Below are 14,225 nucleotides of genomic sequence, written 5' to 3'. Positions count from 1 at the left end.
AGGAGCCATTCATGCATTGCAAATAGCACTTATTCAGCTCTCAAGGTTGTTCAAGGTCGTCGCCTTTGTTGGTCAAAACAATAATGACAAACTGCTATACTTTAGAAAAGTGATAGATTAAACGTAAGAAGAAGCACATTAGACACAGATGCAATTCACAATGTGGAGGCAAGCAGTCTGTGAATGGTGCCTTTTCTCACCGGGATGCTGGCGACACGAGCACTGCGCAGGCGACACGAGCACTGCGCACTGCGCAGGCGTGATTCATGGCTGCCACCCCCCACAGCTCCCCGTTTTGGAGGCAAATATTTATCATGTGATTGAAAAATCAAATGATGGTGGAAATGGAGGGGAAACAAGGTAAATATGGGCCACACCCACAACTTTTCTATTTTAACAGTGACCAGAACATTCCGTGACAGCATCACAGTTATAGAGGTGAGTACTGAACGTCTGTGACCCATTCGGGGTAAGCAATTGGGAGTTGGATGGATGGCTTATTGAACAATACTAATAGCCTTTTAATGAATTATTTACCATTCAAGTATAGACTTTGAAGGGATTTACCTACAGAACTCTGGGATGCAGGATCTACTTACTGTGGCTCGAAAAGGGAGGACATTTATAACTCTTTACAAAGCCATGGACCTGGCTAGCTGCCTTCAGACACCACCAACAACACATCATGCAGAAAATTGTATGTACATGTGAAAATATGCTTAATATACACAAAGCATTGAAACGAGGTATACAGGGTGTGCAGGACTAAAACAGGCTACAAAATACGGAACAAGGAGTATGTTTTAGGGTCATCTGTACCTTACTAAATAATCAAAGCTAAAGAGGACTAATCTTTCCATACCCTAGGGCAAGTCCATGAAGCACAGAGGATACCATGAACTGGATGCACACGATCCTATACTCTGGAAAATTGAGAGATACCCATTTACTTAACTACGTTCCTTCGGACTGGAAGGGGGAGAACCTGGGAGAATTCAGCGCGGACATCTGGAGAACATGCAAACTCGGTACATACAGAGCCAAGGATGAGAAGAAAACTCTGAATCCCGGAGGTGTGATGTGACAGTGACACCCAGTGAGTCAGCACGTCGCCCACAGGTATTGTTATAAAAGTATCGTTAAGCACTGTACTTGGACCTAATATCCAGTGCTGTCTCTTAGTTCAAAATGTCCTAAATGCAGAGAGGGAGGGGAGCCAATAGAGCTGCTGTGGAAGCCAGGTGTCAGCCAATCAGAAAACACCAAGCCACGGTTAACATTATAGAGCATCTCCAAAAGCAGACGTAGCTTACTGACAGTGATGTCATTTCAGAGCTAAGACTGATGTTTTTTCTGCATCTGCAAAGCATTTCCACAAAACTGCTCTGTGTTTTGAAGGTTCACCTTGGACTGGCTGCTGGGCAGGTGTGGGATGTTTATGTTTGCAAAGGCTGTGTGTTTTACACTGAGCCATTTCGGGCTCTGCCATTCCGTCCTTTCTGAGCATACAGTGAGAGAGGTTCCTGCTCGCAGACAGCAGTTAGTGTCCTGGTCTTCTGCGTGTCCTCGCAAACCTTTGCTGCTTTTCCGTCTAAGTCTCTAAAGTTCACTCAGGTACCGTTTATCATTACGGTATAAGAAGGACATGTCAGGCATCTCATTTAAAGGCCCTGATCTACCTTGTATTGTTAATTTGTGAGCACATGTAAAGTCTTGAAAAATGTCAGATGGTACACGATTCATTATATTTCAGATTAAATGTACTTACTGGTTCATATGATGACCATGTGGATGTCTTTTGCACATTTATTTTAAGCTGTTCATGTTTTTCATTACTCTTATCTAATCAATGGTTGGGCTTTCCTTACATTTCCTTTCTTTGACCACTGCCTTTCACAAGAGTCCCTTTGGTAGAGTAGCATCTTGCGGACATTCATGCCCAAATTTTGCCAGCTGTAATAGCCTACAGCCGGTGCTGAACTGACATTTTTGCGGTGGGCCAATAAAGCATAGCTGTCAAGTCTTCCGTTTTGGCCGGGAAACTACCATATTTTACCCCTCTTTCCCGCCGTCCTCCCATATTAGTATTTTCCCGTAAATCTCCCGTATTATAATATCATTTAAAAAAAAAACCTCTGCCTCTCCAAACTGAACTGCCAGTAGCCTCGCGAGACCTGCCACCTGCAGCAGTCTGCAGGTCATTTACAACAATAACCAGGTCATAAATGCGGAGGTTAAAATGGCAATGCTGTGTGCCAAAAACAACGTTACTTTCACCTTCTGTGACGACTTCAACACGGATACAAAGTCTGCAACAAATCTGTATAATAAGTCATTAGCGAATGCCAGAGAGCCACATGAGTGAACAAGAGAAATTAAAAGAAAATGTGTAATGAAAATAAGATGTAAATGACAAGTGGTTATTTTAGATTTCTTGTACACCTGTCTTAAAATGTAAGGTATACTGGAGCTTGGTTGGGGTGGTGGGGCGGCTCGCGGTGGGTGCCGGAAAATTTCCCTTATTTTCAAATCCAAAACTTGACAGGTATGCAATAAAGATGTGGCCTCCTAAGCTTACTGTGAGAGACCCCACAGGCGATTTTTAATCCCAGGCCGCCCTCTGGTTCCAGCCCAATCTCTATGATCTTCACCAAGACCAGTGGTTAGATAACTGCTGTGTCCAAATTCAGGGGCTGCATCCTTCTAAGGCTGCATTCAAAGACCAAATGCGTCACAGCAGCGCAACAGGGCTGTCCCGTTTCGAAGGCCCCTTCACAGGCGTCACGACACTGCGACAGGGCTGTCCCGTTTCGAAGGCCCCTTCACAGGCGTCACGACACTGCGACAGGGCTGTCCCGTTTCGAAGGCTCCTTCACAGGCGTCACGACACTGCAACAGGGCTGTCCCGTTTCGAAGGCTCCTTCACAGGCGTCACGACACTGCGACAGGGCTGTCCCGTTTCGAAGGCTCCTTCACAGGCGTCACGACACTGCGACAGGGCTGTCCCGTTTCGAAGGCTCCTTCACAGGCGTCACGACACTGCGACAGGGCTGTCCCGTTTCGAAGGCCCCTTCACAGGCGTCCCGACACTGCGACAGGGCTGTCCCGTTTCGAAGGCTCCTTCACAGGCGTCACGACACTGCGACAGGGCTGTCCCGTTTCGAAGGCCCCTTAACAGGCGTCACGACACTGCGACAGGGCTGTCCCGTTTCGAAGGCCCCTTCACAGGCGTCCCGACACTGCGACAGGGCTGTCCCGTTTCGAAGGCCCCTTAACAGGCGTCCCGACACTGCGACAGGGCTGTCCCGTTTCGAAGGCTCCTTCACAGGCGTCACGACACTGCGACAGGGCTGTCCCGTTTCGAAGGCCCCTTCACAGGCGTCACGACACTGCGACAGGGCTGTCCCGTTTCGAAGGCTCCTTCACAGGCGTCACGACACTGCGACAGGGCTGTCCCGTTTCGAAGGCTCCTTCACAGGCGTCACGACACTGCGACAGGGCTGTCCCGTTTCGAAGGCCCCTTCACAGGCGTCCCGACACTGCGACAGGGCTGTCCCGTTTCGAAGGTCCCTTCACAGGCGTCACGACACTGCGACAGGGCTGTCCCGTTTCGAAGGCTCCTTCACAGGCGTCACGACACTGCGACAGGGCTGTCCCGTTTCGAAGGCTCCTTCACAGGCGTCACGACACTGCGACAGGGCTGTCCCATTTCGAAGGCTCCTTCACAGGCGTCACGACACTGCGACAGGGCTGTCCCATTTCGAAGGCCCCTTCAGATGCAGTCTACAAATGCATCCTCCTTTTGCCAACACACTCCCAGATTGATTGATGTAAAGTGGGCGTGTCCCGGCTCGAGAATAGGGGCGGTGCTTTGTGACACAAAGGCAATGGCGGAAACAGCTGGTGATGCAAATAGGAAATAGGAAATTATCCATAGGCTAGCACGTCCCATTTGACAGCACTTTCTGTTGGACCTTTGAAGAATGCAGCCTACAAAGGCTACACTTTCGTAGACTTTCGTGTCCTGCGCCAGATGCAGCCCCTGAATTCAGGCACAGCCAGTGTGTGGATGGATGGCGATTTATTAATTTGCAGTGGTATTAATCGATTATTCTAAGAGTGACTTGTAGGGCCAGCAGTGGGTTATATACCCCGTTAGCAGAAAGTCACACTGCGCTGCAAGTCCTAAAGACGGCTTATTCCTGGGCATACAGATGGGGCGTGATGCCGCCTCAGTCTCAGGCTGCCAGCAGCCACACATCTGTCTGTGTGATGTCACTGCCGAGAGCCAAAGCGTGAAATGACTGACTCACTTCAGCGACGAGAGCCCACTGGGACGTCAGGCCGCAGTGAAAACCTTCCCCGGAATTTCCCCCTCCTTTCCCCCTAAGGCTACCTACGTTTCCATGACACCCCCATTTCTACAATGATAAGTCTATAATACTAACATTACTAATTAATGTCAAACTGAAAAATATCAACTGGGACTTAATCATGAGCTGGCAGGTATCTGGCACTTGAGTGATTTAGTCTTAATTTAAACTGTCTTAATGATTAGAAAAATTGTCAAAAACACATACCATTTTTCTTTACACAGAAATACAGAATCATATAAATACTAAATATTGATTGGTAGGGGTATAGTGGTACACAAAAGACACGGTTCGGCACAAACCTCAGATTTAGGTTCTGTGCAGCAGGAAAAACAAAATTTGCTTAGAGATCATTAATTATTGAAAATGCAAACACAAACACGATTAGGAACAGTTGCTTGTGTCACCGTGTCTGAGTAACAATCCGGTGTTCTCTACTACTGAGTATGGTTGCACGTCTGTAGTGATATTGTAGCTTGGTCTGACTTTCCTGGCAAAAGCCCCTTAAATGCCACGGAGAGACTTCCTTGCGGAGGCTGTTTCTGCCTTTCTCCAGTCGTACACACGCTCGGACGACGATGCCAGCAAAAAATAACAGAGCTTAGGCTTATCAACTACTCACTCTCCAGTGTTGGTGTAATTTATCAAGAAACCCAAATTTTCCCAATCCGCCGATTACCACCAACTGTAGCAAACTCAAAGCCACAATTAGCATGACGGTTTCTATGCTGAACAGCTACTTGTAAATTTAGGTTCTGCCCATGTCAGTAGATGTATCCATTTGTTTTATTGTGGGTACTGAGCCGAAAATGATGTACAAAACAGCAGACAATGAATACTGTACATGAACCGTTAGGGCCCTAATTTAATACCATTAACAGTTACAAACAAAAAAATGAATAAAATTGTGTGGGAATTCTCAGAATATCATTTGATGAATTTGGCCACAGACATTTTAAAACCAGCGGCTTTGGTGTGATGGATAACAGCTTTGAACTAATAAACAGCGACGTGGTAAAAAGTGAGGCATCATTCAGCGATGGGCTCCGCACACACAACCACAGCCTCTGTGTCGCCTAATTTCTCGTGCCAAACAGAGAGATCTGGGAAGACGTCCACCATCCCCCCTGCCTTTGCATCTGCTTCCTGCTGTCACTGGAGAAGCTGCAGGAAGCTGCACCCACCTGTCCGGATCACTGGCGTCTCGGTGAGCCTGAGAGGTGACCGCATATCAGAGATCAGAGGCCCAGTCAGATTCTTCTTAAATCGTGTCAACGTTTAAAAAAAATATATGTATATGGCCATTTTTTTAAAATACTTCTTTCCGTCCAGACCTGGTAGAGCCAGCTAACAGAATCCAGAAGGTGTACAGCGACAGGAACAGAAGCTGCAGCACTCCATGCGTTAAACTTCATGGTCTGCGGTCCTTTGGTGCAGCTCTTTGTAAATTTGTCGCGTTCTGTCAGCCTCATCGGATTCCTGTTTATGGACGGTATTTTCATTCTGTATGTGTTAGTTGTTTTTGTGTCGTCTCAGTGGAGAGGGGGTTTTCATAGTCTGGTTAATTTCAGGGCAGCCCCCTGGTCAGGGTGAAGGACACCCCAGAAAGTGCAGGGCAGTCGCCCCCTGCTTGGTTACTGTCATTTTCACCCGCCCCCATTCCATTTTGCCGATTATACATACCAATCAGTGCTTTCACTTTACCTCAATCAGCTGAATGTGGCCTTTTATAATTATCACCCCGGAGATAGAATTCAACCTGGAAATAACTTCTTTAATTGCATTTAAAAAGCATTAAAAGTGCAGGTGTGTCTTCTTAGTCATCCCCCGCTTGGGCTCGGCTGCCGTGTGACGGGACCATTAAATGCGACAAGATGGGGAGCTGAGTGGCAGCCGGACCCCCTGCTGCTGCACTCGCAGGCTGCATGTGCTGAAGCCCAGGGAGTCTTTCTTGCAGGAACCTTGCGACCGAGTCTGCTATCCATCTTATCTGGATGTTTGAGTGACTGCTGTTACTGATCCAGCTATGGAATCATATTTTTGCTGTATTTGTACACAGGTGCGGGTACTAATTGGATATTATCATTGGGATGACATTTAATTAACTTCCTGAATTAATAGAGCACCTATTTTAGACTTTTAGTTGATCAAATAAGTAATGCCTACCCTGACAATTAAACAATTATGACATTGGTTCCTGTCACGCTGTGAGTACGTTGCCCGTGTATTCCATTCCAGCATGGCATCTTCTCTGTGCCCGTGTTGGCCAGCAGAGAGCTTCCCACACCTGAACAGCCTGGACCTGCCCTCCTCTGCTTCAGAAGAAAAGCCCAGCGTGCATGAGGTCACCACGATGACCACGCTGAGAAACCTGCTGAGCGCTCATGCAGCTCCTCTCAGGTTTGTGGCTGAACATCACCCCCCCCCCCAATCTAAGTAAACACTTTCTGGGTGAGGGATTTGAATCTGACCCCTCCTCTGTGTGAAGTTTTCATGTTTACATTTATGGTACCACTTTAGATTAAGGCTCCATTTTGCAGCTGATAAATGGTTATTGTTCATAATTGTCTATTAATGATTTAGAATAGAATAGAATAGAATCTTTATTGTCATTGTAGCAATGAGACATTGTACAACGAAATTAAAGTGCAATTCTCCAGTGCAAAATAAAAACAGTCACTCTGAAAGAGCCTGAACGCTACTTTCTTTTGTACCTACAAATACAAAATTTACAAACTGTTACAACATAATTATAAAAAAACCCAAAAAGAAAGTAACAACCTGATTATAAACCATTCATAATGTCACGTCGTGCAGGAGAAACGTGGGTTTATTCAGGGTACGATGCGCTCAGGAGCACGGAACAGCAAACAGAGACGATGTTACAACATTAAAACGCTAATGACCGGACTGGGGAGCCATTCACAGAAAAGCACTTAAATACATTTGACTAATTAAACACAAGTAGAAACAGCTGATAACAAGACGATTTCACACGAGGTGAATGAAGGGGCGTGGCACACACGAGGATGGGAACGATCGCTGCATGACACAAAAATGCTTTCTCGGAGTAGTGTTATTGTAAAGTGATACCACAATTACACGATTCATTAATGATGAACGAACATGAGATTAACATATAAGTACATTAATTAATAGAATATATAAGTAGTGGTACGTTCCCATGTCTTGTTTTACTTGAGCAAACCTACTTATTGGTTCAATAGAACTACAATTATCAGTATCTGGTAAATAGATAATGATTATGTACACTGAAAAAGTGTCAAAGATCTGCCCTGCTTTACTTGAAATACTCTAGTTCTCTGCTGTTGTATCCCAGCTATCAAATTATACTGCATAATGCGCTGCACCCTTCATGAAATACATGACATTTGCGTAACAGAATTACCTTCAAAGGTCGAACAGAACTGCCCTACAGCAGACTTTAGCCAATGAGATGCACAGTATGTAACATCTCATGCAGTCAGAAAGGATGGGCATTAGCACCACTGAAAAAAAATATTTCAGGAAATATATTTCAAAATGTTATTTTATGTAGAACAGATTATATATTTTACTTACTTACTGTATTAACTAAGTCTTAGTTACAAGCACATTACTGATTATGTACTTAGCAGTAAGTTGTTGAACTCAGTGTTCAAGTGTCATCAGTATACAATATCTTTATCTACGTATTAAATATTGGTAACTATTTAATAAGTAGGAATTTACCACTACTAACCTATTCTATTGATATCTAATGAATCACAATGCATCTTTTATCTTGAGGATCTGCTACATTTTTTCATGATTTGTACTACAGTAGTAACTGAGTTACTACTTAGGAAACAAGTGCAGCCAAGTTGATGCAACAGAGCATCAATGGAACCATACTAACCACTATATTAACAATACTAGCGTGTTCCCCCTATGTTTGTGTGGGTTCCTCTGGTTCCTCCCTGCAGTGCCATCCCGTTCCAGGTGTTCCTGGTCCTATGTTCCCACTAGCTGGATAGGCTCCAGGGCCTCCCTGTGCTGGAAGTGATTGGAAAATGGAAAACAGTACATTCAGCCTAATGAATGTCAAAGCTACACAGAGGAGGAAAAACATCACCTACGATTTCATTTGATTTTAGCAAAACCATGAAATAAAATTAATTAGTTTTCCAACTAATTTTTTGATATTATCTTGAGAAATTGCAGTATTCACATTTTTAGTCACAGCAACGGATTAATGAAATTTACAGCAGATTTTTCCAGTGGTCTTATACATTTGCTCTCATTTCATCTCATTTTCACACGGCTCTTCTTGTTCCATGGTCTCATTGTGGGGCTTCCCTAGATGTTCTCAAGTTAGCTGGGAAATATGTCCCCTGCAGCATGTCCTGAGACTTTCTGAGCTCTCGGCGCAGCGGGACTGGCCTGGGGGACCTTCCTCGGCCGCTTGAGATGCCCAAACTACCTCAGCCGGGCTCCTCTCAATCCGAAAGAGCAGTGGCTCTATTTTGAGGTCCCTGGAGATCTTCAACCTCCTCATCCTGTCTCAGCGAGTGAGTCCAGCATGCCAGGTCCCGGTCTGGGGTCGTGATGTAATCAGATGTTGGACAGAACGGGGAACACAAAGAGATAGAGGGTAATGGGACGTGAAGGACAATGACAGCAATGTGTTTTAGGTATATTGTGACAAATGGGGATACTGAGCACCAGGGTGAACTTCCGGAGCGACATCGGCCAAATTAATAAACAAAACAAGCGAGCTTACAAAGTGAACTCTAGCTAAGACGATCCCTAAACAAAAAGAAAAAATGAAGCCACAACCTAACTTCCTAGCTATCCACAAAAACAGAGACAAAGATTAAATAAATGGCAACCATTCCCTCCAACCTTTACACAAGACCATTTATAGAGCTCCTCAGCTGTGGAACGGTCTTCCACCGGATGTGCGGATTTCAGGCTCACTCTCAATATTCAAGTCTAGACTAAAAACACACCTGTTTAGTTTAGCTTATAGGGACACTAGTTCTAGCTCTAGCTAACTCCTCACTCCCAGTTATACCTATAGTGTGAGGTGTAGAGCTGGGTGGGGATCGGTGCCATTGGCTTTGGATAAACTGAATTGACAGTGCTGTCACTCTAGCTTCACAATCGCTTGTGGGATTGAAGTGCTGACATTTCAGGGACTCCCCATGCCTGCATTCCCACCTGCCTCTCCCTCCTACTTATGCTGCCATAGCCATATCTGCCGGAGCATTGCACTTCATATTGCACTCATCTACCTTTTAGCACTGCCTATAGTCTCCCTTACTTTGACTAATTGCATATTTTATTTCCCCTACTTCTCCTGGGGGGTGCTGCCTGGAGCCCTCAATCTATCAAGATGTCCAGCACACCCTGCTACATGTGACGTCGCCTCTACCAATGACGTCCGTGCATCCAGCTCGCCGTTCTGCCTGTGTCATCTTCCATGTATGACCCGCTCCCTGCCTTCTGGCTGCCTGGCGATTGGAGGGAGCGTTGGCACCGGCTTGCCATCTCCCCCCTGCTCCCTGTTTGTGTCTAAGATTTAACTGTATTTCACTCTCCCTGCCGGCCCCTGGAGGATGGGCTCCCCCTTTGAGTCTGGTCCCTCCCAAGATTTCTTCCTTCTAGGGAGTTTTTCCTTGCCACTGTCGCCTATGGCTTACTCACTGGGGGCTTTGGGTGGGGATGCTGTAAAGCGCTTTGAGACGATGTAATGTTGTGATAATGCGCTATACAAAAATAAATTTGTTGTTGTTGTTGTTGTTTGTTATACAATATTTAAGCGAAGCGACCAAGTCCAAATTGAAATCCAAAAGAGGTAGTCATCAGAAGCCCGAAAATCAAACACTAGTAATCACAAACAGGCTAAGACAAGAGCAGCAAAAAGCTTTCACCTCGATGGCTGACTGGATTGTAGCTTTTCTTTCAGGAGACCCCCATACAAGCAGAAGAAGGCCTCGATCTTCGGGCTTCTGTCACACCAGGTGTCCAGGATCACCGCCATGACCGAAGACATCAGCTGTCTTGTGGAGAAGCTTTGTAGTCTCTGCAGCGACCAATGTCCCTGACCTCACTTGGAATGCAGGAGTGCTTCGTGAGCAAAGCTGGATAGTTCAGGTCCAGAAAGTAAAAATCCAGACCAAGATTTTGTTTCAACCAACCAGTTGAGTATAAAAAGTCACATCCACAGAGGACTCAGCTGATTATTTGAAACAAAATCTTGGTCTGGATTTGTACTTTCCGGACCTGAACTTTCCAGCTCTGTTTGTGAGGTATGATTTCATGGGGTCTGATGAGGAGTTAGGACTCTGTGCCTGTGGTTGCCGGGTCAGGCCTCAGCAGAGTAATCACATGTCCGTGGACCCCTGAGCGAGGCCCTTAACCCCCAGCTCCAGGGCACCACATACTGGCTGACCCTGCGCTGTGACCCCCAAGCTATGGGGAGTGAGATGAGGTTGGTGTCATCATTAAGTCGAGAGATTTTCTCCACCAAGCTAAGGAACTGATCCTCTGAGGGGTGAATTTAGGTTATTGCCAGTTAACTATTAACAGAGCAATAAACTAAACTATAGGCATGTTTTGTTCCTCTAAACACAAAAGGTGATGCAACCTCCTACCAGACCTTCAGACGGTGTAGAAAGGCAGCGTTTATTTATCCTAGCTATCCTAGCACTTCACTGTCACTGGAGCCTCCATTTTCAGATGGATCACAATCAATATCATCAGCATCTGCTGGCTCATCAAAGCTGATTTGCTCTGCGTCTTTCGCCAACAAGAAGAGAGGGATGCATTGCAAGGCTTAGGAAGTGTGATTTTGAATACTATGTGATTTTGAGCTTTTATCTCCAGACATCACTTCTTGGTATTTATTTAAATAGGATCTTTACTGATGTCAAGTTGTCTTCTTGATTTGTTGAATTATTTATTTGCTGCCTAACTTTTAGGAGATGTGTTTGGATCGTTGTTGTTGATCTTAACTCTGTGAAATAGGTCACGTTTTGGCAAGCACTCAATCCAGTTGAATCAAATTACAAATTATGCCAATAATTTATTACATACAAAGGTACAACATTTTTATATTGTAGGAAAACTCTTAGATATGTATATAAATTGTCTGTTCATGGCCCAGGATGCTGCAGAAACCCTTTGATTTCACTGGAGAGAGTCCCTCAGGTAAGATGGCTGATCACTGCAATCTCTTCACATCAAACTGTATGTTGCAAGGGCACCAACTGGTGCAGAAAAACAACAGTAGCTTGATTGATTGTACGTACCTGCACTTTTAAGAGAGCAGATGTCATAGTGATATCATAAGGATGTAGCGCATTAAGGAATATCTTGGTAGTTCAAATCCCTGTTGAACCCCTAAACATACACGGAAAGCTTTATTCCCATCAGGAAAACCGATGTCTCACATACACAAACTATACATTACAATGATCCCAGTCAAATACTTGATGGAAGTGATATATCTTATGAGCGAATCGCCTTTGAAAAGGTCTGCTGTATGCAGAGTGCGATGTCACAGCAATCTGTGCTGCAGGTTTCCATCCAAAACGTCCATAAATCCAAGGAGTTTATACTGCAACATATTTGTGAAACAAGCGGTGAATTGGTGATTGAATGTGATGCGGGCATCTCCTCTGCACGCCATTTTCAGCTCAGTTGAAGGCAAATGAAGCAATTTGTCAAAATGCATTATCATGACACAGGATATTGTGGCTCTCGTGCACTTGCCCAGCAGTGCATGCAGTATGAAGAGCAAATCAACTCACTATGAATTCATGAGATGGAAAAGTTATAAATGTGTGCACAATGTGTGGGGATACAGGACTTCAAACCCTCTGATAGATGGTGAAGACAACCCCAGCCAATCAGACTGGTTTGTGACACGGATCAAATAACAAATAAACAAATAAATAAATAAAAGCGACAGAGCACTGGTGTTACTGGGAGGCTTATGGGAAGGAAATGACAACGTTCTAAGATCAGACTCACTGTTATCGATGCAGCATCCTGGATTTAGAGAGCGGTCAGCCTGGGAATGTCTGAGACTATCTTAAAAGGGAAAGTCACATTCATCTCCACCAGGGCACAATGCTGCTTTTACTAATGACCTCCACTGCACTAGCTACTGTCTATTTTAGTCCCCAATAGAGACGGTGCCAAGTAATATGCTGCTTCACCACTTCAGGACGCTTGCTCCCTGTCCTAGGAGCTGGGATGATCGAAAGCGGTCAGCCCCCATGTGAATGTGCAAGGCGAGCTTCCCCAAAACATAAACCTCAGCAATACTTTCCTGCTGCTTGTCCTTAAACATTCGAATAAGAAATGGAGGAAAGGTATCTGAAAAACAGGAGTTAAAAAAGTACATATTAAGAGAGAAATTAAACCAAAATGGACAAAATTTTTTGTCCATTACTGCTACAGAACATCAATTACATGCAGCATTATTTTTAACTGTAGGTGTCAGTGTATCAGTGATAATCCAGAGGCTGTGATTTACATCAGAATGTGCCTTCCATGCAGCAATAGTTCATGTAAATTAAGCATTAGCGATTTTGAAGGACAAATTCAAAACGTGGACTACGGAAGCGGTGCCTGAACGAGGAAACAGCACATCTGGCCCTCCTGCATTACGCTAGCTCATGCACCCCCTGGGCTTGCTGGGGTGGGGAGACACCAGAGGACAGACTTAGCAAACATGTCACAAAGCAGGGTGGGGGCCAATCCGGAATGCATTCATCAATTCCAATCCAAATCATGAAATGGAAATGGAGTTGGAATTTAAATCTCCCTGGAATTCGAACTCAATTCCAATTCTGTTCCCCATAGTTTTTTTCTCCCAATCCCAAGTTCCATTTCCTGATTTGGATTTGAATTGATGAATGCATTCCGGATTGGCCCCCACCCTGTCACAAAGATATCAAACAATCAACCAAATAAAAAAGCTGATAGTAATCGAACATAAACCATTACATTGTAGATTCAACAAGTGCATTAAAAACTATTAAGGCATAATAACATAAAATAACAACATAACTATTAAATATCAACATTCCTCGCCATCATTCCTTGAGGGACTTTACTTCTACAGATGGTGAAAAAAAAGAAGACTTCGGTACGTTTTTTTCTTTTGTTTCTAAATTTTTCTCCTTAGAAAGATTATTATGAAAATGGTGGCGTGTAGGAAGTGTCAGGAGAGACATTACTCTGAGGATATGCAAATACCAAGTACAGGGCAACATTAATGCTTAGTTCATGAGACACAGTTCACGTCATGTGACATATAATACTGGGGCTTCTATACTTTTATAGACAAATAGCCATACAGTACATTGCAGGTGAGGGCTCCTTTTGCACCTTAACTAAGAGGAAATAAAAAGTGGAAACAAACAAGGAAACAAAACATATACAAATTGTACCTAAAATAAATCAGAAAAATATCTTTACCTATATTACATTTTTTCTCTGAATGCTTAAGGAATACTGAATATAGAATGGAAAAAAGAGATTCAACTGAACGTTTTCAGCTAAAGTTTTTAATAGTTCTAGCAGTTTTTCTATAACACAACATATTTATGTTTGTGAAGGGGATGTAATATTATCAGTAAATCCCAACAGAGCATTATGAGTTTTCATAAAACCCATATTCACAATATTTACAGAATGTTATTGATTACAAGGCTATTAAAATGAGTCACACAGATGTTTTTCAAGAATTGTGTGGAAACACAGATGAAAGTAAATGAATGAAAATGTTTTTGTCACTTTATAATGGTATAAATTTTATAAGATATAAAGTCATATGTGAAGAGGAGCTGGGGGTGA

General features: G+C 44.1%; 1 long non-coding RNA gene across 1 annotated transcript; it reads left to right on the top strand.

Moving 5' to 3' along the window:
• The first annotated feature begins 207 nt into the window (after positions 1-207).
• Positions 208-8,832, top strand: LOC111842980 (uncharacterized). The gene is made up of 4 exons (XR_002838033.2): positions 208-438; positions 868-1,119; positions 6,612-6,773; positions 8,753-8,832. It is a non-coding gene; the product is annotated as an uncharacterized lncRNA (long non-coding RNA).
• Positions 8,833-14,225: the final 5,393 nt, after the last annotated feature.

The sequence above is a fragment of the Paramormyrops kingsleyae genome, chromosome 19, assembly GCF_048594095.1.
Source record: "Paramormyrops kingsleyae isolate MSU_618 chromosome 19, PKINGS_0.4, whole genome shotgun sequence".
NCBI lineage: Eukaryota > Metazoa > Chordata > Actinopteri > Osteoglossiformes > Mormyridae > Paramormyrops > Paramormyrops kingsleyae.
This window is presented reverse-complemented; position numbering and strand designations above follow the sequence as displayed.